The 22,622-nt window shown below is 42.6% G+C and overlaps 1 protein-coding gene across 8 annotated transcripts in view; it reads left to right on the top strand.

Annotated features, from left to right (window-relative positions):
• Positions 1-22,622, top strand: part of RORB (RAR related orphan receptor B) — a 213,877-nt gene that overhangs the window by 21,882 nt on the left and 169,373 nt on the right. The window lies entirely within an intron of this gene.

The raw sequence follows: 22,622 nt of genomic DNA, 5'->3' as shown, positions 1-22,622 counted from the left end.
GTTGATGGCCCATTAGCAGCTCCGCCCCCCTCAGGCTGGGTGTGAAGTGATAATGGCTCCCTGGGCAGCTGCTGCTAATGGCCCATTGTCCTTGGGGAATGAATAGAGGGGGTGGAATACACAGGTTTGATCACCATCACACAGGGTTAGCTGGTCCCTCCAGCTGAACTAGGACATTATCCACCCCTTATTCCACTCCATCTAGTCATTCCCAAATTAACCCCCTTTTTACCTATACATATATATACACATGTATACAATGAAACATTACAAACCCTTCTCGCTCAAAATTAGGTCCCCTTGTGGTACACAACGTGTTTCTCCATCTCTTTGCATTACCCACCAAGTGCAACCAGGTCCTTGAGCAAAGACAATCCCTCGGATGGGTTTGCCTTTGTTTGAGGTGGGACTAACCCAAACAGTCTTTCCTAACATACCTCTCATATGGACCACAGGGACTTTATCTCCATCTACAGTATTCAAGAGTTCTGATTGGGCAGGGCCAGCTCGATTGATGGAGCCCCGGGTGTTGACCAACCAGGTGGCCTTTGCCAAATGCAGCTCCCAGTGTTTGAAAGTTCCCCCACCCAACGCCTTCAAGGTTGTTTTCAGCAGTCCATTACATCGCTCAACTTTCCCGGCAGCTGGAGCATGGTAGGGGATATGATACACCCACTCAATGCCGTGCTCTCTGGCCCAGGTGTCTATGAGGCTGTTCTTGAAGTGGGTGCCGTTGTCAGACTCTATTCTCTCTGGGGTGCCGTGTCTCCACAGGACTTGTTTCTCAAGGCCCAGGATGGTATTCCGGGCAGTGGCGTGAGATACGGGGTATGTCTCCAGCCATCCAGTGGTTGCCTCTACCAGGGTCAGCACGTAGCGCTTGCCTTGGCGTGTTTGGGGAAGTGTGATGTAGTCAACTTGCCAGGCTTCCCCATACCTGTATTTCGACCACCGTCCACCATACCATAGAGGCTTCACCCGCTTGGCCTGCTTGATGGCAGCACATGTGTCACAGTCATGGATAACCTGTGAGACACTGTCCATGGTTAGATCCACCCCTCGGTCACGAGCCCATCTGTATGTTGCATCTCTGCCTTGATGACCAGAAGCATCATGGGCCCATCGGGCTAGAAACAATTCACCTTTATGCTGCCAATCCAGATCTACCTGAGAGACTTCAATCCTGGCAGCTCGATCCACCTGCTCGTTGTTACGATGCTCCTCATTAGCCCGGCTCTTGGGTACATGAGCATCTACGTGACGGACCTTCACACTCAGCTTCTCTACCCGGGCAGCGATGTCCTGCCACATCTCAGCCGCCCAGATGGGTTTCCCTTTGCGCTGCCAGCCGGCCTTTCTCCAGCGCTCCAGCCATCCCCACAGAGCATTGGCCACCATCCACGAGTCAGTGTAAAGGTAGAGTCTTGGCCACTTCTCTCGTTCGGCGATATCCAAAGCCAGCTGAACAGCTTTCAGCTCTGCGACCTGACTTGATCCACCTTGTCCTTCAGTCGCTTCTGCAACTCGACGTGTAGGACTCCATACAGCTGCTTTCCATTTCCGGCTTGTCCCTACAATGCGGCAGGAGCCATCTGTGAAGAGAGCATATCGCTTCTCCTCTTCTGGTAGCTGGTTATATGGTGGGGCCTCCTCAGCTCGTGTCACCTGCTCCTCTTCTTCTTCAGAGGACAATCCGAAACTCTCACCTTCTGGCCAGTTGGTGATGATTTCCAAAATCCCAGGGCGATTAGGATTCCCTATCCGGGTTCGCTGCGTGATCAGAGCGATCCACTTACTCCATGTGGCATCAGTGGCGTGATGGGTAGAAGGAGCTTTTCCTTTGAACATCCAGCCCAACACTGGTAGTCGGGGTGCCAGGATGAGCTGTGCCTCAGTGCCAATCACTTCTGAGGCAGCTCGAACTCCTTCATACGCTGCCAGGATCTCTTTCTCAGTTGGGGTGTAGCTGGCCTCAGATCCTTTGTATCCCCGGCTCCAGAATCCCAGCGGTCGTCCTCGAGTCTCCCCAGGTACTTTCTGCCAGAGGCTCCAGGATGGGCCATTCTCCCCGGCTGCAGTGTAGAGCACATTCTTCACATCCTGTCCTGTCCTGACTGGCCCAAGGGCTACTGCATGGGTAATCTCCTGTTTAATCTGCTCAAAGGCTTGTTGTTGTTCAGGGCCCCACTGGAAATCATTTTTCTTCCGTGTCACAAGGTAGAGAGGGCTTACAATCTGACTGTACTCAGGGATATGCATCCTCCAAAAGCCCACGGCGCCTAGGAAAGCCTGAGTTTCCTTCTTGCTGGTCGGTGGGGACATAGCTGCTATTTTGTTGATCACCTCTGTTGGAATCTGACGACGCCCGTCTTGCCACTTCACTCCTAGGAACTGAATTTCCTGAGCAGGTCCCTTGACCTTACTTCGTTTAATGGCAAAACCAGCTCTTAGGAGAATCTGGATTATCTTCTTTCCTTTCTCATAAACCTCCCCTGCTGTGTTCCCCCATACAATGATGTCATCGATGTACTGTAGATGTTCTGGAGCCTCACCCTTTTCCAATGCAGTCTGGATCAGTCCATGGCAAATGGTGGGACTGTGTTTCCACCCCTGGGGCAGTCGATTCCAGGTGTACTGCACCCCCTTCCAGGTGAAAGCAAACTGCGGCCTGCACTCTGCTGCCAACGGAATGGAGAAAAAGGCATTGGCAATGTCGATGGTGGCATACCACTTGGCTGCCTTGGACTCCAGCTCATACTGAAGCTCCAGCATGTCCGGCACAGCGGCACTCAGGGGGGGTGTGACCTCATTGAGACCACGGTAATCCACCGTCAGCCTCCACTCTCCACTGGACTTTCGTACTGGCCATATGGGGCTATTAAAGGGTGAGTGAGTCTTGCTGACCACCCCTTGGCTCTCCAGCTCACGAATCATCTTGTGTATGGGGGTCACAGAGTCTCGGTCAGTGCGGTATTGCCGACGGTGCACTGTGGCTGTGGCCAGCGGTACCAATTGTTCTTCAACTTTCAGCAGTCCTACAGCAGAAGGGTCCTCTGAGAGGCCAGGCAAGGTGCTCAGCTGTCTGATTTCCTCTGTCTCCACAGCAGCTATGCCAAAGGCCCAACGCAGTCCCTTTGGGTCTTTGAAATATCCATTCCTCAGGTAGTCTATGCCAAGGATACATGGGGCTTCTGGACCAGTCACAATGGGGTGTCTATGCCATTCCTTCCCAGTCAAGCTGACTTCAGCTTCCAGTACAGTCAGCTGTTGGGATCCCCCTGTTACCCCAGAAATAGAGATGGATTCTGCCCCGACGTATCCTGATGGCATCAACGTGCATTGTGCGCCAGTGTCCACTAAAGCTTTGTATTTCTGTGGGTCTGATGAGCCAGGCCACCGAATCCACACAGTCCAATAAACCCGATTGTCCCTCTCCTCTACCTGGCTAGAGGCAGGGCCCCCCTAGTTCTGGTCATGGTATTCACTGCGCTCTCCCTGTGAATATGACCGGGAGGTTCCTTCAAGAGGATCGGGCATAACATCATCATTCCTATACTGTCTGGAGCCTTGCCCACGAGAGACCGGAGCAGCCTTCAACCTTGAAGAATTCCCTGTGTTAGTTGTGCCTCTTTGCAACTCACGTACCCGAGCTGCTAAGGAAGAGGTGGGTTTCCCATCCCACTTCCTCATATCTTCTCCATGCTCATGGAGGTAAAACCACAGATTGCCGCGTGGAGTGTACCCTTTCTCCTTAGCTGGAAGACGCCTGCTTCTGATGGCGGAGACTCTTGTTTGTTCTGGAGAGATATGGAAGAGTCCTTCCTTAATCTTCTCTTCCAGTTCAGCCAGTTTTGTTTCCACAGCTGAGACATGGGCTCGTAATGGAGCAGTGACAGTGTCTTCATAAATCCTGAGTTTGCTGACCAGTGCACCCACCTTGTCTTCTCCCTCTCTCCACTGCAATGTTGCAAGGTAGCGAGAATACATTTCTGGCCCAAGTCGTGCAAATTTTAACCACATCTGGGATGTGCACTGGACACCATCTGGACTTTTAGGGAATCTCTCATCCTCTGAAAAGATTATCTCCAGTACGGCTAATTCCCTTAAGCACCGGATACCTTGTTCCATCGTGTTCCACTGTCCTTGCTGTACGTGGAGGTCCTCCTTACAAAGATATCTCTCCCTCACGCTTGACAACAGTCGCCGCCAGAGGCTGAGAGTTTCCTGTCTCTTTCCAATGCCCTGATCAATGACAACATCTCGAGACAGGGATCCCAGCTGCCTTGCCTCACTCCCATCTAGAATTGTATCATTGGCTGCAGCATCCCAGATTCGAAGTAGCCAGGTCAAGATGGACTCATTTGCCTGTCGTGTGAACTCTCTCCGGAGCTCACGCAGCTCTCCCAGGGATAGGGACCGGGTGATTATTTCTGGCTCCATTTCTTCTGCTTGAGATGAAGGTCCTGACTCTTCCTCGTCATTCACTATACGAACTGATTTGGTCTTTGATTTTCTTTTCTGGACAGGGGCAACTGCTATCGGTTTCTGTTGTCCTTCTGGCTCCTCCATGGTTTGTGTGGACATGGTGCTGGTTGATGTATCTCTCTTCCTCTCTGGCTCAGTCATGGTCTGGATGGACATGGCGCTAGTTGATGTATCTCTCTTCCTCTCTGGCTCAGTCATGGTCTGGGTGGACGTGGCACTAGTTGATGTATCTCTCTTCCTCTCTGGCTCAGTCATGGTCTGGGTGAACGTGGCGCTAGTTGATGTATCTCTCTTCCTCTCTGGCTCAGTCATGGTCTGGGTGGACGTGGCGCTAGTTGATGTATCTCTCTTCCTCTCTGGCTCAGTCATGGTCTGGGTGGACATGGTGCCTGTGGATTTGCTCCTTTTCTCCTCCTCCTGATGATGCTGTACCACACCAAGCAGTGTGCGGTAGGCAGTGGCCAGGGCCCAGCAGGTTGCTGTGAGCTGCACATCTCTGGGACTACCAGAGCATCTTCCTTTCACATAGCTTAGCATTTTGGCAGGGTCCTGCAGTTGTTCCGGGGTGAATTTCCAGATCATTTGAGGAGAGAAGGTCTCCAAATACTGGCCCATATCTTCCCACTTCCCGTGCCACTCAACATCATCCGCTCCCAGGGCAGGCCTCCAGCAAGTCTCCTTAGAGAGCCCAGTTCTGACCCTAAACATGGTGTATACAGTACAGAGGAGACAAAGCAACACTAACAGCAGGATTATGCTGTCCCTAACATCAAAAGGAAGCTCAATATTTTCAATGATTGTTGTAGCAGAGGTGAAAAGGTGGAAGTAACCATTTCCGCCTGTTTTCCCCACAGTCTGGGTGCTATTTTTAATGAGACCCCAGAGGTAACAACCCAAACCAGGACAGGCAGACCAGACTGAATATACATTCACAATGAAATTCATTGCTTCTGATGTTATGACAACATAAACATAGTATATTAATAAAGCAATTTTGATCCTTCTCCCTGGTATTAAAGAGAGCATCAAAACAGGCACATGGTTCCCCATGTGTCGAAATATGAACAGGCCCAGATACACCATCCACATGAATACATCAAGCAACATGGTAGTCAGGGAGTTTCTGTACCCAAATACACAAAATGAAATTGTAGTTCTGACTTCTCTCTCGTGCCCCACGTTGGGCGCCAAAAGATGTGCTGGTTTGAAGGTGAACCAGCAGGGGAAATGAACTCACCACGAGAGAGATTATAAGTCAGACCTAAAATTTAATAATAATATTACAATAACAACACTGATACACAAGGGAAATTGCTTTCAACTCACAATACCCCAGCAGTATAACCCAGTGTCCTGGGGCACAAACCCAAGGGGGTTTGTTTGCCCTTGTGCTGAGACCCCTGTGGCTCCCCCAAGTCCAGAGCAAAAGGAAAAGAAAAACCTGTTGGTGCAGGCGAGGGCTGTGGTCTGGGCGAGAGCGGTGATCTCCTCCTGTCAAGGTCCTGCTGCTGCTCTGGATCCGACGAGAAGGTCCTGAGGTCTTCTTACCCACCCCTTATGTACCCTCAGGGAGCACTCAGTCCCTCCCCCTGGGCGGGGACTCACACAATGGGTGATTAACTCTGGGAGCCAGGGGTTGTTGAGCTGTTGATGGCCCATTAGCAGCTCCGCCCCCCTCAGGCTGGGTGTGAAGTGATAATGGCTCCCTGGGCAGCTGCTGCTAATGGCCCATTGTCCTTGGGGAATGAATAGAGGGGGTGGAATACACAGGTTTGATCACCATCACACAGGGTTAGCTGGTCCCTCCAGCTGAACTAGGACAATTGTGCACCAGTGTCCACTAAAGCTTTGTATTTCTGTGTGTGATGAGCCAGGCCACCGAATCCACACAGTCCAATAAACCCGACTGTCCCTCTCCTCTACCTGGCTAGAGGCAGGGCCCCCCTAGTTCTGGTCATGGTATTCACTGCGCTCTCCCTGTGAATATGACCAGGAGGTTCCTTCAAGAGGATCGGGCATAACATCATCATTCCTATACTGTCTGGAGCCTTGCCCACGAGAGACCGGAGCAGCCTTCAACCTTGAAGAATTCCCTGTGTTAGTTGTGCCTCTTTGCAATTCACGTACCCGAGCTGCTAAGGAAGAGGTGGGTTTCCCATCCCACTTCCTCATATCTTCTCCATGCTCATGGAGGTAAAACCACAGATTGCCGCGTGGAGTGTACCCTTTCTCCTTAGCTGGAAGACGCCTGCTTCTGATGGCAGAGACTCTCGTTTGTTCTGGAGAGATATGGAAGAGTCCTTCCTTAATCTTCTCTTCCAGTTCAGCCAGTTTTGTTTCCACAGCTGAGACGTGGGCTCGTAATGGAGCAGTGACAGTGTCTTCATAAATCCTGAGTTTGCTGACCAGTGCACCCACCTTGTCTTCTCCCTCTCTCCACTGCAATGTTGCAAGGTAGCGAGAATACATTTCTGGCCCAAGTCATGCAAATTTTAACCCATCTGGGATGTGCACTGGACACCATCTGGACTTTTAGGGAATCTCTCATCCTCTGAAAAGATTATCTCCAGTACAGCTAATTCCCTTAAGCACCGGATACCTTGTTCCATCGTGTTCCACTGTCCTTGCTGTACGTAGAGGTCCTCCTTACAAAGATATCTCTCTCTCACGCTTGACAACAGTCGCCGCCAGAGGCTGAGAGTTTCCTGTCTCTTTCCAATGCCCTGATCAATGACAACATCTCGAGAAAGGGATTCCAGCTGCCTTGCCTCACTCCCATCTAGAATTGTATCATTGGCTGCAGCATCCCAGATTCGAAGTAGCCAGGTCAAGATGGACTCGTTTGCCTGTCGTGTGAACTCTCTCCGGAGCTCACGCAGCTCTCCCAGGGATAGGGACCGGGTGATTATTTCTGGCTCCATTTCTTCTGCTTGAGATGAAGGTCCTGATTCTTCCTCGTCATGCACTATACGAACTGATTTGGTCTTTGATTTTCTTTTCTGGACAGGGGCAACTGCTATCGGTTTCTGTTGTCCTTCTGGCTCCTCCATGGTTTGTGTGGACATGGTGCTGGTTGATTTGTTTCCCTTTCTCTCTGGCTCAGCTGTGGTTTGTGTGGGCATGGTGCTGGTTGATGTATCTCTTCTCCTCTCTGACTCAGCCATGGTTTGGGTGGACATGGTGCTGGTTGATGTATCTCTCTTCCTCTCTGGCTCAGCCATGGTCTGGGTGGACATGGTGCTGGTTGATGTATCTCTCTTCCTCTCTGGCTCAGTCATGGTCTGGGTGGACATGGTGCTGGTTGATGTATCTCTCTTCCTCTCTGGCTCAGTCATGGTCTGGGTGGACATGGTGCTGGTTGATGTATCTCTCTTCCTCTCTGGCTCAGTCATGGTCTGGGTGGACATGGTGCTGGTTGATGTATCTCTCTTCCTCTCTGGCTCAGTCATGGTCTGGGTGGACATGGTGCTGGTTGATGTATCTCTCTTCCTCTCTGGCTCAGTCATGGTCTGGGTGGACATGGTGCTGGTTGATGTATCTCTCTTCCTCTCTGGCTCAGTCATGGTCTGGGTGGACATGGTGCTGGTTGATGTATCTCTCTTCCTCTCTGGCTCAGTCATGATCTGGGTGGACATGGTGCCTGTGGATTTGCTCCTTTTCTCCTCCTCCTGATGATACTGTACTACACCAAGCAGTGTGCGGTAGGCAGTGGCCAGGGCCCAGCAGGTTGCTGTGAGCTGCACATCTCTGGGACAACCAGAGCATCTTCCTTTCACATAGCTTAGCATTTTGGCAGGGTCCTGCAGTTGTTCTGGGGTGAATTTCCAGATCATTTGAGGAGAGAAGGTCTCCAAATACTGGCCCATATCTTCCCACTTCCCGTGCCACTCAACATCATCCGCTCCCAGGGCAGGCCTCCAGCAAGTCTCCTTAGAAAGCCCAGTTCTGACCCTAAACATGGTGTATACAGTACACAGGAGACAAAGCAACACTAACAGCACTAACAGTAAGATTATGCTGTCCCTAACATCAAAAGGAAGCTCAATATTTTCATTGATTGTTGTAGCAGAGGTGAAAAGGTGGAAGTAACCATCTCCGCCTGTTTTCCCCACAGTCTGGGTGCTATTTTTAATGAGACCCCAGAGGTAACAACCCAAACCAGGACAGGCACACCAGACTGAATATACATTCACAATGAAATTCATTGCTTCTGATGTTATGACAACATAAACATAGTATATTAATAAAGCAATATTGATCCTTCTCCCTGGTATTAAAGAGAGCATCAAAATAGGCACATGGTTCACCATGTGTCAAAATATGAACAGGCCCAGATACACCATCCACACGAATACATCAAGCAACATGGTAGTCAGGGAGTTTCTGTATCCAAATACACAAAATGAAGTTGTAATTCTGACTTCTCTCTCGTGGCCCCACGTTGGGCGCCAAAAGATGTGCTGGTTTGAAGGTGAACCAGCAGGGGAAATGAACTCACCACGAGAGAGATTATAAGTCAGAGCTGAAATTTAATAATAATATTACAATAACAACACTGACACACAAGGGAAATTGCATTCAACTCACAAAACCCCAACAGTATAACCCAGTGTCCTGGGGCACAAACCCAAGGGGGTTTTTTTGCCCTTGTGCTGAGACCCCTGTGGTTCCCTCAAATCCAGAGCAAAAGGAAAAGAAAAACCTGTTGGTGCAGGCGAGGGCTGTGGTCTGGGCGAGAGCGGTGATCTCCTCCTGTCAAGGTCCTGCTGCTGCTCTGGATCCGACGAGAAGTTCCCAAGGTCTTCTTACCCACCACTTATGTACCCTCAGGGAGCACTCAGTCCCTCCCCCTGGGCGGGGACTCACACAATGGGTGATTAACTCTGGGAGCCAGGGGGTGTTGAACTGTTGATGGCCCATTAGCAGCTCCGCCCCCATCAGGCTGGGTGTGAAGGTGATAATGGCTCCCTGGGCAGCTGCTGCTAATGGCCCATTGACCTTGGGGAATGAATAGAGGGGGCAGAATACACAGCTTTGATCACCCCCACACAGGGTTAGCTGGTCCCTCCTGCTGAACTAGGACAAAAATCATGACTTTTCACTAGTCACAGCATTTAATAGTCAAGCTGTGTTCCTTAACCCACTAAATCTCCAAAGGTAATGCATGCAGTTCAGGTCTTCTAGTAAGTTTGTGTCTTAATGTTTTCATTGAGAGTGTGATTGCAAAATTATTCAGTATTTTATCCTGAATGTACATAGCTCTTTGGTGGGTTTACATGGCTTGTAGTCAAACCTGTGACCTTGGTGTTATTAGCACCATTCTCTAACCAAATGAGCTAATTTTTAGTGTCTGTACTCCATAACCACTAAAGATGTTAAAAGAAATTACTGATTTCACTGTAACTTCATACTGACTTTGAAGACAGGTTTATGCTGGCAAAATATTTTTCTGATGCCATAAAAACTTAGATTATTATCCACCAAATCATTATAAATGCAATTTGGCCCCTGTGATAGGTGGTCAACTACAGAACTGTGACTCTAAAAGCCTCTTTTTATATTCAAAATCCTTAAGTTCTGTGAGCAAATTTGCTTTTGACATTTAGAGTCTTCAGAAATTCAAAGTTCTTATTTTCGCATGGTTTTGTTTACAGTTCCTAGTGTACTCTTTACAGTGATGAGCGATTAACCAGGGGAAAAATAACCCAGTGCACACTCCACACTGGATGAAATTAATGCACAAATGAAAGATCTTTTTTGAGGGATGACACAGATACTTATGGGGTTCTGAAGGGAAGGTTCCGGAATTTGGACAGGATTGGGTATGGGTAGGGGCAAAGTGAACCAGAGAGCCAATGGGGAACAACTCATCAAATGACAGGAAAACTAACCGGTAGGAAACCAGGGATTACAGCAGAGGTGGGAAAGGATAGGAGGGGAATAAACGGCCTGGATCCCTGAGGAGACCCCCTGGCGGATCCTGCATGATCCTGCACGGCAGCAGCAGCTGCATTGGCAGCTTGAGGCAGGGACAATCCTCAGGTGGGGCCGCCCTGGCCTGGGAAATGGCCTCTGCACCTCAGCATCATGGTGACAAATGGGACAAAGCTATAAGGGGAATAAACATGAGGGGTGAACCAGAGAGGGGTATACAGAAAACTTTGCAAACCCAGAACCGTGCAATGAAACACATAACTTTTAAACTTCAACTGTGAAAGTCTCTCATATATGTAGCTGGTCTGGTCCAGGCTGCTCCCTAGCACAGTCCTCCTCTGAGGTCCATTTTAGCATTCTCCCACATTACAGGGCAGAGAGTGTTCCTCCATCTGTGTTCTTTTGAGGATCACATCCATGAATACATAAGTATATACCTAACAGAGCAAGCTGTATACTATGACTGCAAGTGAAGAGGGAAATTATTGGGGATTTTTATCCATTAGGGCTGAGTTAGGAATAATTTCACAGCATCTTAGTAACTGTGATCATGTCCCTGCTCAGAAGAGTACTGTAATGAGATTTCTCTGGGCGGTTTATAGCAAGAAGGGAGTGGAGATGTTAGGTTTCTTACTTGTTGATGATGTTCCTCATTTATAATACTTGTAAAGATTCTTTGGGTCAGAAATAGGGCAAGCATGATTCTTTAGCCCCATAAAGCATGACTGAACTTCCAACTTTCATACTCAAACCTGGGATCTATTTTCCAGATTGGAAACTAACTGAACGAAATAGATTTTGAGTCTGGAACTAAAGCAAGATCTTCCTCCCCAAGGGACTTGGTGACAGTGCTAAAGAACCATGCTCTCTTTCATTCTCTCTTGATCTTCGACCTTTTACTAAGGAACAGATAGTCCAGAACGGAACAGTGACATGAGAAAAACACTAATATTCATCACCACTCATAATGTTTCTGAAAATTTCCTGGGTTTGTAAAAGTGAGTACTGTATCTTTACATCTAGGCCTTAGTTGCTATACCACAGCAGTAAAAACAACTGTCTGGATTTTCAATTTGCATTAATCATCACAATTTTGCTGTAAATGTTGAAGTTGTGATAATTTTCTCCAGCTGATAATTTGCGTGAGTGGACAAGTTATGTTAAAGTTTTTAAAGATTATAATTAGAAATGCGGTGAGAGATCTCTGTCAAAGTGGAAAGTCATCATTCACTTTTAGTGGAATGATGATAGTATCTTCTAAATTTTCAACTTCAAATGCCAAAGAGTAATCAAGGACGTTGAAGGATTATTGAAGTCCTAAAAAGTGAAGGATGACTTGGGGTTTTTTTGGAGTATTTTGTTGCCATCATTTTTTCCCCACATTCCATAACAAGGCAAAGTATCTTAGTTCTCAGTCATGTGTGGTGTATATATCTACGTTGAACTCAAGTTCACAAAGTCAGGCTTGATTCAAGTGTTGTGATAAGTGGCATAGATAATAGTAGCTTCTGCAGTGTGGTACGGTGGTGTCCCAGTTCTGCCACCAGCAGTCCTAGCTGTGGACGGTGGTTCAACAGAAGAGTAGCAGGATTTGGATCTCAATCACTTCTTGTCCTGTCACAAAACACTGTTGAACATAATTGCCCAATCAAGATAATACACCTTAATTTATGGACCACCCTGTCTAGCAGATTGTTCTTCAAATGGTCCCCTTTGATTTCACTGGGAAGAGTGGAGTAAGAATTGCTGAATGTAAGGATTGTTTTCATGTCAGAGATCTGTTATTTCTGTACAAAATAAAGGTATTTCACAGAAATTCAAGGAGGTTTATTGTGGTTCCTCCTAACCTATTAGATAGACAATGGAATAATTTACTCTTTTATGCAAGCTAAACTCTATCCTCCTGGGTGACTATTGAGTAAAATCACTCAATATTTTTCCATTTGCTATTTGTAAGACAAAGGCAGAGGGTATCCAAAGATACACTGATCATTTGAACTGCGTAGCTGACTTCAACACAGATCACCAAAGAACTTCTTTTTTATGTTTAAAATTCTATTTCTGTAAGAAATAAGGCCTTGCTCCTAGCAATTAATTTTTTTTATTTTTTTTCTTCCCCTCCTTTCTTTTTCTCTTGATACTCAGGACAGTATCTCCATGCAGGAGAGAGAGATACAGTATAGAATTACTGCTTGCATATTCCTTACATTTTCTCTCGCTTAGCTCTGAATAAGTCTCCAAACACTTTTCCTTGCGCCTTATTACCAAGTTGTCTCAGGTCCTTTCCTTTTGGCAATTTTCTTGTCTCTTCTGCTGTTACTTGGGTGTTTCCCAAGCCGTACTTAATTGAAGTTTGAAATAAACTTGAACCAAAACATTTTTCCTCTGCCAATGAAACCTCTTTCTTATTAAGAATTTACAGCCTGTGCAGCAAAGCCTGTTTTTAGACAGCTCTGTTATTACTTAGGTAATAGTTGAAGAAAAGATTGCTGTCCATTGTTTAAAGGCTGTTGTTCAGATTATGCATAGCTGTCTGAGGTAATACATGCAAACCTGGCCCTTTATTTGGTGCTGCCCCATCCCTTCAGTGCAGCATCCTTCTTCCCGTACCAAACTTTCCTTGGCAATGCAAGCCTGTAACTCTAATTTCTCTTTCCTCAACAAACTTCTCTTGCTCTTCAGACAATGTATCTGTTATTAATTATATAGTACAGAAGTACTATGTAGTACCTTGCTGTGTTTAAACCTTTTAATGACACATGTCCTGCTAGGCCTGTACTGTTTATCTTTTCCATAGGTTAGCAACCATTTGCTCTGTTTCTTATTCTTTTATGCCAGAAGTGCTTTTGTGATATTTGTCTCTCTCCAGCTAGGATGATACACTATCTAACATCTCTTTGTGCATGTTAACAACATTTACTAAATGAATCACAAGAAAATTTCATTGACCGCATGCCTACTAGCTATGCTCTTTGTTACTTTTCAAAAGATACTCTGTAATGTTGGTTTCCTCTTGGGGAAATCTAGCTGAACAATTAAAATACAGTCAAACATGAAAAGTAGAAAACATAGGCTTTCTGAACAAATCACAGATCTATTAAATGTCTGAAATTCTGTTGTCACTGCATGAAATAATGACATCATGATGTCTCTAGTAATCTGAAGTATTTGGATAATGATAAGCTTCTGTTCCATTGCCTTTGTAAGAACCTCAAATCTGTAAAACATAAATTTTCCATATAGTTTTCATACTTTATTAATCACTGTAGTGCCTTTTTGTCCCGCTTTTATTTCTAAACTTTCTAATGCTGTTTTGTTTCAATGAATATTTTTCCTCTAGTAAAATTTCATGTATTCACTTCTATACCTAAACTGCACTTGGTAAGCCATCACAAGGTTATCTTTTCTGCTAATTTTCCACAAAGAAAAGTCAATTTCCCAATACCTTTCAATGTACATCAGCCTCTGTGGTATTTTTTATAATGTGTTATTTAAGATTGCTGGATCATATCATGATCACTTTGCCAGTCAATTCCTGTCACATTTCAGGAAGTGACTAATAACCCTGAGTTGTTGCTAGGTGGGTTCAAGCAATAGAACCTTTTCCTGTATTTTGGCTCACATGTGTATTTGAATTACCATATCTTCTCCAAAATTTTCTTGTGAAATTGGAAATGATGGGCAGTATGTTCAGAAGATGCACTGAAGTCAACTTTCTAATGCTCTTTTCCCTGCTACTTTCAGCTTTATTCCTTTGTAAAGTAGGGGCAACAATTGCATTACTCCTGGGACATTAACTTGCTAAGATCTGCACATTGTTATATCAAGGTCAGGGAATATTTAAAGTTTCTTTTACTAGATAGGAGATTTTCCCTTGGGGCATTCAAATATAAGTGTCTGAAACTGGGTGCAGCCACGACTTTTCCCCCCACATATTGCACACTGATACAAATAAAGAGTGATTACAAATAGGAGAGGGAAAGTTGTGGAAAGGAGAGGAAGGAGAAAAAGCTCCTGCTGAAATAGGCAGCATGACAATAAGAACTCGCCAAATTAAAAAGTTATTGTAGTAGTTCTGAAACAAATCACAGACTGAAGTCATCTGGTATCTGATTGCCTTTACTTGAAGTTACTATATTGCCCTAAATAAAGTATCAGGACTTTTCCCAGAACCCCGTCTAAAACATTTGGCTCATTAGATATAAAAAGGCTCTGTATTTGAGCCTTTCTCTGCATTTTTGGCACATTTATTCGTATCACCTTCAGTACAGCATAGAGTAAGGCCTTTTGCAGGCGGTTAGTATTTTAAAAGAGAAACATAATTAGAAGATGTCAAAATGTTTGCATTTTCACCACAGTACACTGGGTTTTTTAAAAATTTGTTGTTTTTATTTTAATCAAAATTGTGTATAACTATTGTCACATGAAAGGGAGGAGGGAGACAGAAATACAAAGATTTCTATTCTTAACTGTATTAATAAGAAATTATTAGCTATAAGCGCATCCAGATAATCAGATCCTTATGTTCCCAACACTGTCTATCGACTATGGACAGCACACAGGTTGGAAGGGTTTCTGACCTCTGATATGAAGCCACACTTAAATCAGGAAGAACTCATCAGCTAAATAAGCGCTTCCAGAAAAATTAGAGCCTTATGAACCCAGCCTACCGACAGGGATAGCACACAGGCTGGAAGGATTTCTAACCTCTGTTTGGAAGCCACACTTAATGGCTAGAAAAGAACTTTCCCCACAACAGCTCCCGAAATAACATTTATTAATACAAATATGTGACAGTTATTGTGGGTTCCACTTTGCTGGTGATAACGTTTAGCTGCAAGATTGTATTTAATTGATAAGAAAAGTCCCCCATAAGAAACCAGCACAAAACACATTTTACAGAGACGAACACACCAAACTCAAGTTACAATACAGCAATGTATCCCATTTTCATGACAGACAGAAACTAGCAACAAAGAACTACTAACTAAAAACACAGCCACCTAAAACACTTATCTAGACACTCTTACCAGTAACATAGGACAATAAAATATCTTGCACACCACTCTCTCTGTAACACAAAAAAAAGAGCTACTTCTTATCAACACACATGTTCAAAAAGAAACTGCACATTGAAAGTAGCAAAGTATAAAGCAAGTTACTGTAGTAGCAAAACAGAGCTGATCTTATAAAGTAAGAATAGCAAAAAGCAATAGCCAATATAAAGTCGCAAAGTGTGAAGCAAGTTACTATTATTAGTATTAAGGTAGCAAAACAGTAAAGGAGATGCTTATAAAGTAAAAATCAAAGTAGCTGTTAGCATAAGATGTAAGATAATAAGCTTTGTAAGAAAGTAAAGTTAAGAAAGTATAGAAAAATAGCACATGATTTTCTTACACCTACATTGTTCCAGGAGAAGGAGGCAAGACAGGCTGCCAGCAGCTACCTCACAGAGACATGGCATTTTCCCCTCTCTCCTTGAGTTTAAACTCCACACTTTTTATACCTTTTTTATTCTTCATGTGGTTTCGTGTGACTAAAGTCAATCTTTTGGTGGGGTGATGCTGATGCCTGAGGGTGGTGGCTCCTTGAGTGCTCATAAAAGATACCACAAAGGGGGGGCCATGTCATTTTTTAACACTCCAGCCTTTGTTAATCTTACCAGTTTGAAAGCCTTTGTCTTTTGCTGGGAGCACTCCTCCAGGGGGCTGAGGCGTTTTCCTCAACTCATCAAGGCTTATCAGCCCATCACCCCACAACTATATTAGTGTTTTATTACTAAAAGCTTAAGTGTTAAATTGCATAGATGTTCAGTCTCTCACAGCTTTCCTCAATTGGTCACAATGTCTTAGGAGATTCTTAAAATTTTAGTTGAAATCTGTGTCTTTTTTCTGATTTTAGTAGCTTTGGAGTATTTACTCTGGCTCAAAAAAATCTGTATTGACATGTTACTGTCATCAAAAGTGCTAAGCAAATACCTATTATGTTTCTTACCATTTCTCATAGTATTTGACATATGTTTTATGGAGGAATAGGTTCAGGCTGGTAATTCATATATGTATTTTCCCCCACTGTATTCTCTGCCTGCGTAATAGGGTTCCTGTTGCAGTGATTTTGTTGTGCCAAAATAAAGCTTTAGACTTATACTGTGGTATAAAGAGATCACATTCGTTTGTTGTATCCAGGATGTGGAAAAATGGTAGTTCCCTTTCATTCTTGCCTAATACTGTTTTTCTGTGTATAAAATCCTTCAAGTTAACTTTGCAGCAGAGACAGTGTTTTTCATACCACAAGGAAGCTGGAATTTTCCTTTTTCTATTGCAGCTGCAAGACTAGCAATAACTCATAATTACTTTTTTCAAGTTAGAAAGTTGATCAGAAATCTGAAAACATGAGTTTCAAAATTTCATGAGTTCATTTAGTACATAGAATGCATAATAAGTTAAGATGTAACAGTAGAGTGCGTCAAGGTGAAAATTTAGAGCCTGTCAAGGTTCACTTATGTTGTCTCTAAATTGCTAAGCCTGGCAATGCAATTTTAAATGCCTAGTTACTATGAATGTTAAACAAGCAATGGGTTTCTTTGTTCAATTTGCTAACTTTTCCACAATTTTGTGTGCAGCGTAAATGACAATAATCAGTTCAGTATGTCGTAATTACAGAAACATCATCACATAGCTCACATTGTTGGAAAAATCACTGAAGAAAAAAGCAAAACAAATTTCTGCATTATTGCGTATTTTTAAAAACTCAGTGAAATGGAAGACAGACATTATAAAAATTGAATGGCACACTGATTTTTCATTATTGGATAAAGGTTTGCTTACAGCTGAAAAATCATGGAAGCAAGTAGGTGCTTTGAAATCCTTTTGTGGAAAACAACAGAAGCAAGAACAGCCATCTACCTTAATTCTCTGTTTTGTGTGGTGTGTACAGACAGTAATGCAAAACTTGTTCATTTCTGATGTTAAGGACAAAGATCCTTAAGGGGAATTGTTTGGTTATTTTGCCTTGTTTGATGTATGTATGTAACTAAATCTACAGAATGCAAACTATCCTTTTTTAAGCAACTTCTTCTGTATTCCAAAAAAAAACCCAAGGTACTACAGTTTCCTTCACTTAATCACATTCAGTTGCTGAATTTCCTCTGTAAATAAACAAAAGTCTATAGATTTTCCTTTTTTTTTACTATTTTATGTTTAAATTTCCATGTGTGCTTATTCACTTATTCTCTTGTAAGAATCTGACATACGGTACAGTTTCCAGTTTTTTAACAAGGGTGTTTTAACAAGTGACTTTCTAGTGTAAGTATTCACAAATTCAAAATTTCTTAATTTTCTTTCATATTTATTTTAAATCCGTTTTTTATGGAAGTTAATAATTTTTTTTCCTGAAATATGTGTGGAAAGTGAGTGTGAAAAGTACACAATGAAACTGAAATTAAATACAACTTTTTCCTCAGAAGTGTTTTCTGAAAATATTTTTAAATATTTATCCATACTGCTCTCACAGAACTGCACACAGACAAGTAATACATGAAGAAAAGAAGAAAAGAAGGAACTGCAAGTAATAAGCATACCTGTCTGTCTTGGTTTGAGATAAGCAACTGCCAACCCCCCCAAGCACAGAGAGAAAAGCCTCCCTCCTAACACCAGGGAAAGGGAGGAAAAGAGAGGGGAAAGAAAAAAAACCACTTCAAACTGCATTTATACTAAATCTACATATATTTTTACAGAAAGAAAGAGACAATTAGAAGAGAGTACAAATATACACTCACACAAGTCTACAACAACAAGTTCCCCACCTCAACTACTTAACGAACACACAAATTCTACTGTCTTAACTACACATTACTTAAGAAGAAGCTTATTCCCCAGGGAGACAAACCCAAGCAGAAAGGAGAGACCCAGAACAACACATTTTACTTTCCTGAGGTACCCTGTGAGCCAGTGGTGGGCCTGGTCCTCTCCATCCCCCCTGGGACAGCATCGTGCGTCCTCCCAAGAGGAGGGCTGAGAAGCAACTGACTTAACCACTCCCACACTGGTTCCTCCTTCCCTGGAGATGATGTCATAATGTGGTATGGAATACAAAATTACTGGCTAGAAGAGGTCAGCTGTTGGCTCAGCCCAGCTCAAGTCAGCTGACAGCTTCGGCCTAGTCCACACTTCAGGGCCCAAATCTAGGCCCACCTAGGTGAACCCATAACACTGTCTTATACAATGGTGATACATAGTGGTAGTGGAGTTGTTTCTGTGACGTGGTACTGTGGAACATGAGCTTGCTCAGTGCCTTTAAAGGGATTATTGAGCACCTTTCAGTGTTAGATGACATAAATTTAATTTTGTAGCAATATCCTTTTCTTTAATTGAATAATTTTTTACTTATTTTTTTAGTTATGATTAAGGGAGCAGTATCACACTATTAGTCAATCAATTAATCAATTAATTAATAAACCAACCAATCAGTTCTTTTCTGATCTTGATGCGCAGGCTTCATGCCATGCTCATTGTAAGCACACTTGAAATAGCTGTTTTAGGGAACTTGGAGGAAGTACTAAGAAAGAAATCTGTTTGAAACCTTGTAGTGCACAAATACCAATTCCAATCATTTGCAGTTTAGTGTGAATTTTGCAGAATCATCTATATTGTTTTATAGTCTTGCTACAAGTGGTTGGGAGTGTTTAGCCCAGAATTCTAAAAGGATTTAAGCACCCACTGTGCTCCGTTATGTGTACTTGTATTTAGAATACTTCCTGGTCCATATTGGTGCCTAATTTTTCAGAAAAAAAATTACGGTTACAAAGTTTCCAGGGGGATTTTTGTGAATTTGACTATGAAGCTTTCAGCCTCACAGGTTATAAAAACACTGCTGAGGACAGTAATCAAGGTGTCAAACCTTATAAAATGTTATACGAAAATACAGCTTGAACTTCTCAGGGTTCTTACTGCCAGTGTTCTGCTTTCAGAACATTGTAGTTTTGTGTTGTTTTTGCCAGTTTGTAATTGATTTCTGACCATTGCATATTCCTAATAGCGTTTTTATGGTAGCTTTACTATATAAATGAGATTGTCATTAAAAGCTGAGCACACATTGTTTGACTTCCCTTTGGAAAAACAGCTTTTTGAGACATTTATTAAACTTTACTCCAGCCATTGTAATTCATATAACAGGAGATCTGGCAGTTATGGGAAACAAACAAGCTAAAAAACCAGACAAAAGCCCACAAATACTTTTGATTGATTTAGAGGGTGCAGGGGCAAATGAAAAAGCAAAAGACCTTTTGCCAGTAGGTTAGATGCAGATTAAACATGATGTTTAGACCTCCTGCTAGAACAAGGCTGGACACATCCATTCTGTATCCTGTAGAATGTAATTCTGTAGCTGAACTTGTCTTGGTGAATAGTAAAGCACAGTTTAGTTTTCTCTGGCCTGCATTAAGCAGTGTATTTTATCCTTCTAAAGTATTGTCAATCACTTAAAAAATAGAATGCAATCTCTTTCATAGCACAGACTATGTGTGAGGCATATTTAAAAATTCACTATCAAGATTATATTCTCATAATCTCTGGGGATTTATGTATGTAAATCCTATGATGAAAAGTTATTCTGTCTGCACAGTAAGCTACTTTAAAATGCAGAACATGGCCATTTTTCAGAGTGTTGCAACAATAAATATTTATAGTACAGAATATATAATTGTAATGCTACATGTGTGCCAGTATTTTAACAGTAGTTGTGCTTGAAGACTTGCCAGTTTGCAGTTAGATATATTATCTGACTTTTTTCAGTATTATTTGGTATAACCATAGCTTCCCTACTCTTGCTACAGGGAAAATATGGAATAATTAAAATTATGCAGTATAATTACCTCTGACATTTTTAGTCCGTGAGACTATATTGATTTTGTCATTCTAATGCATGTTTTATGACTGAAATTGCACTAAAAATGTAGGGTTTGATGCTTAATTCAGTGGTCCAAATTTACATAGTTTGGTGTTCCCATACAAGTAGACCTTGAGTAAAAGGATAGTACTGCAGGAGTAAAGGGAGAAATCTAAAAGGTGCATTTTGACAGCTTACCAGTATTTTGACAGGAAGACCTTCCACGAAGAGTAAAACTCAAAATACTGAAAGAATTAATAGGAAACTATATATGTTAAAAATAGTTCAAAAGATGGAAGTTTCTGAAAGGAGAAAAGAAAACAACAACAGCAACAAATAAGTGCTAGAGGGGGATGAGAATGATTAAGAGATCTGAAAACCTGCTCCTCAAAATTATATGATAGTAAGGCTATCTGAGAGGCTTAAATGCCTCGATAGACTTCTCTTGAATACAAAGTCTTGCCTCTGGTAGACTGATAGTATTTAGTTGATATAATTGTAGGAAATTAGTATTTATTAATTTCATACTAATTCATGAAACTGAAGAAGACTGGAGAGATATAGAAAATGTCTATTTTGACATGGTAACCTGGAGGTTTTCTGTGAGATCTGTGCTTTCATTTACAAAGTTCCTGCAATTTTTGAGGTTTCATTTAATGGGAATTCCTTGCAAAAGTGTTTGCACAGTGCTTTTGTATCAGGATAATTCTTCTAGCACTAGCAAAGACCCTGGGTGCACACAAGCACTGAATAACATTATAAAAAAGCGAGGGGGCTCTTTCACACCAATGATAATAAATGGCACCTAGATTAGGTGGCACTGAGAAGCAAGAAAAGGAGGAAAATGGATTTGTCTAATATTCACAGCTGGGAAAAGTTTTTCCAGTATCAAAAGGAAAATCATAAACCTCCCCACTGATTGTGGTGAAGGTAAATCAAACATAGGCCATTTCTGGTATTGTGTGGACACACACTGCTAAATACAAGTATCTTCTTATTTCAATACTACTAATACTGAGATATTTCCAGACTGTTGCATGGACTCTAGGTTTCAAATGTGCAGCTGACAGTAAAAGGCCTGTGTAGTTACACAGATCTGTAACCGGATGAGCCACTGAACTTCCATGTCTGGGTGTGTAATTCAGATCCTAGCCCTCTCCTCGGTCTTGCTCACGCATAAGTACAGATAACAATATGTATTGTGCAGGCTGAAGTACAGAAACCAATGTTTGCTACTAAATCAGAAGTCCACATGAAAGAACAATAAAAATCCATCACAGAAGCTTATAGTAGTCATGGTTCTTAAATTTTAACACAAGGGTTTGTGCTGTTGCGTTCATTTTCTTCTGCTGGGATGGAGATGGTGCATTAGCCAAAGACTGAAGCACTCATTGGGAAAAATCTATGGGACAGGTATTTGGCACATTCCTTCTTCATATCTCTTAGAATCTTGCACAAACTGAGAGAATTTCTCAGTTCTTAATTATTAGAAGAGTGTATTCAAAAAGAAGTTTTAGTTGAGACACAGCTCACATTATTATTGTGAATAATTGGATTGTTTCAACTAGTACGTCAGCTATTGTGAATGTGATATCACTGTTACTAGCTAACAAACAGTAATATGTGTTATTTTGAGGGCTTTGTTTGCTTTTTTTTATAATGACCGGAGGGATTGCACAGAATAACTGAAAAGAATAATTTTTTTCCAGTTGGATCCTTTGGTTCAATGACATAATTATTTCCTTTTTTCCACATTTTCCTTATTTATAGAATTTTTAAGCTTTCTTTTCAGAAAATGAGAGGCATTGCAGGAATACATTGTGACTCTTGTTTTATAGGAAGCTTGTTAGTAAACAAGACCATTAGATATAAAGTAATATGCATTTTTTAAAAAAGAATACAATATTGTTTATCATTAATAAATTAATCTATATTAAAAGAACAGTGTTGCAGCAAATTGTTTATTTTCCTATGGTATTAGAAACTTCATGGTGCTAAAGTCAAGAAATCTCAAGCCCTCTCATAACAGTCCATGAAGGCTCTAAGATACCACCATTTGAAGAGCCAGACCTTAACATGAATTAGAACAGACATGATGCTGAACCCTTCATAGGATACTGTTACACACAATGGCTATATTGTGAGAAATCTGACTGGTAAAGATTGTCTTACATAAAGCATATTATATAAAGTAGCTCTTCACCTGCTGGCATATATTTGGGACACCAAAAAGTTCTGCAAATCACCCAAAGTCTGGATGTGTCCCTATGTCTGAGTCTGTCTGTGCATGTAGCATGTGAGATTTTATATGCATTGAT

Source organism: Pithys albifrons, chromosome Z, assembly GCF_047495875.1.
Source record: "Pithys albifrons albifrons isolate INPA30051 chromosome Z, PitAlb_v1, whole genome shotgun sequence".
Taxonomy (NCBI): Eukaryota; Metazoa; Chordata; class Aves; order Passeriformes; family Thamnophilidae; genus Pithys; species Pithys albifrons.
This window is presented reverse-complemented; position numbering and strand designations above follow the sequence as displayed.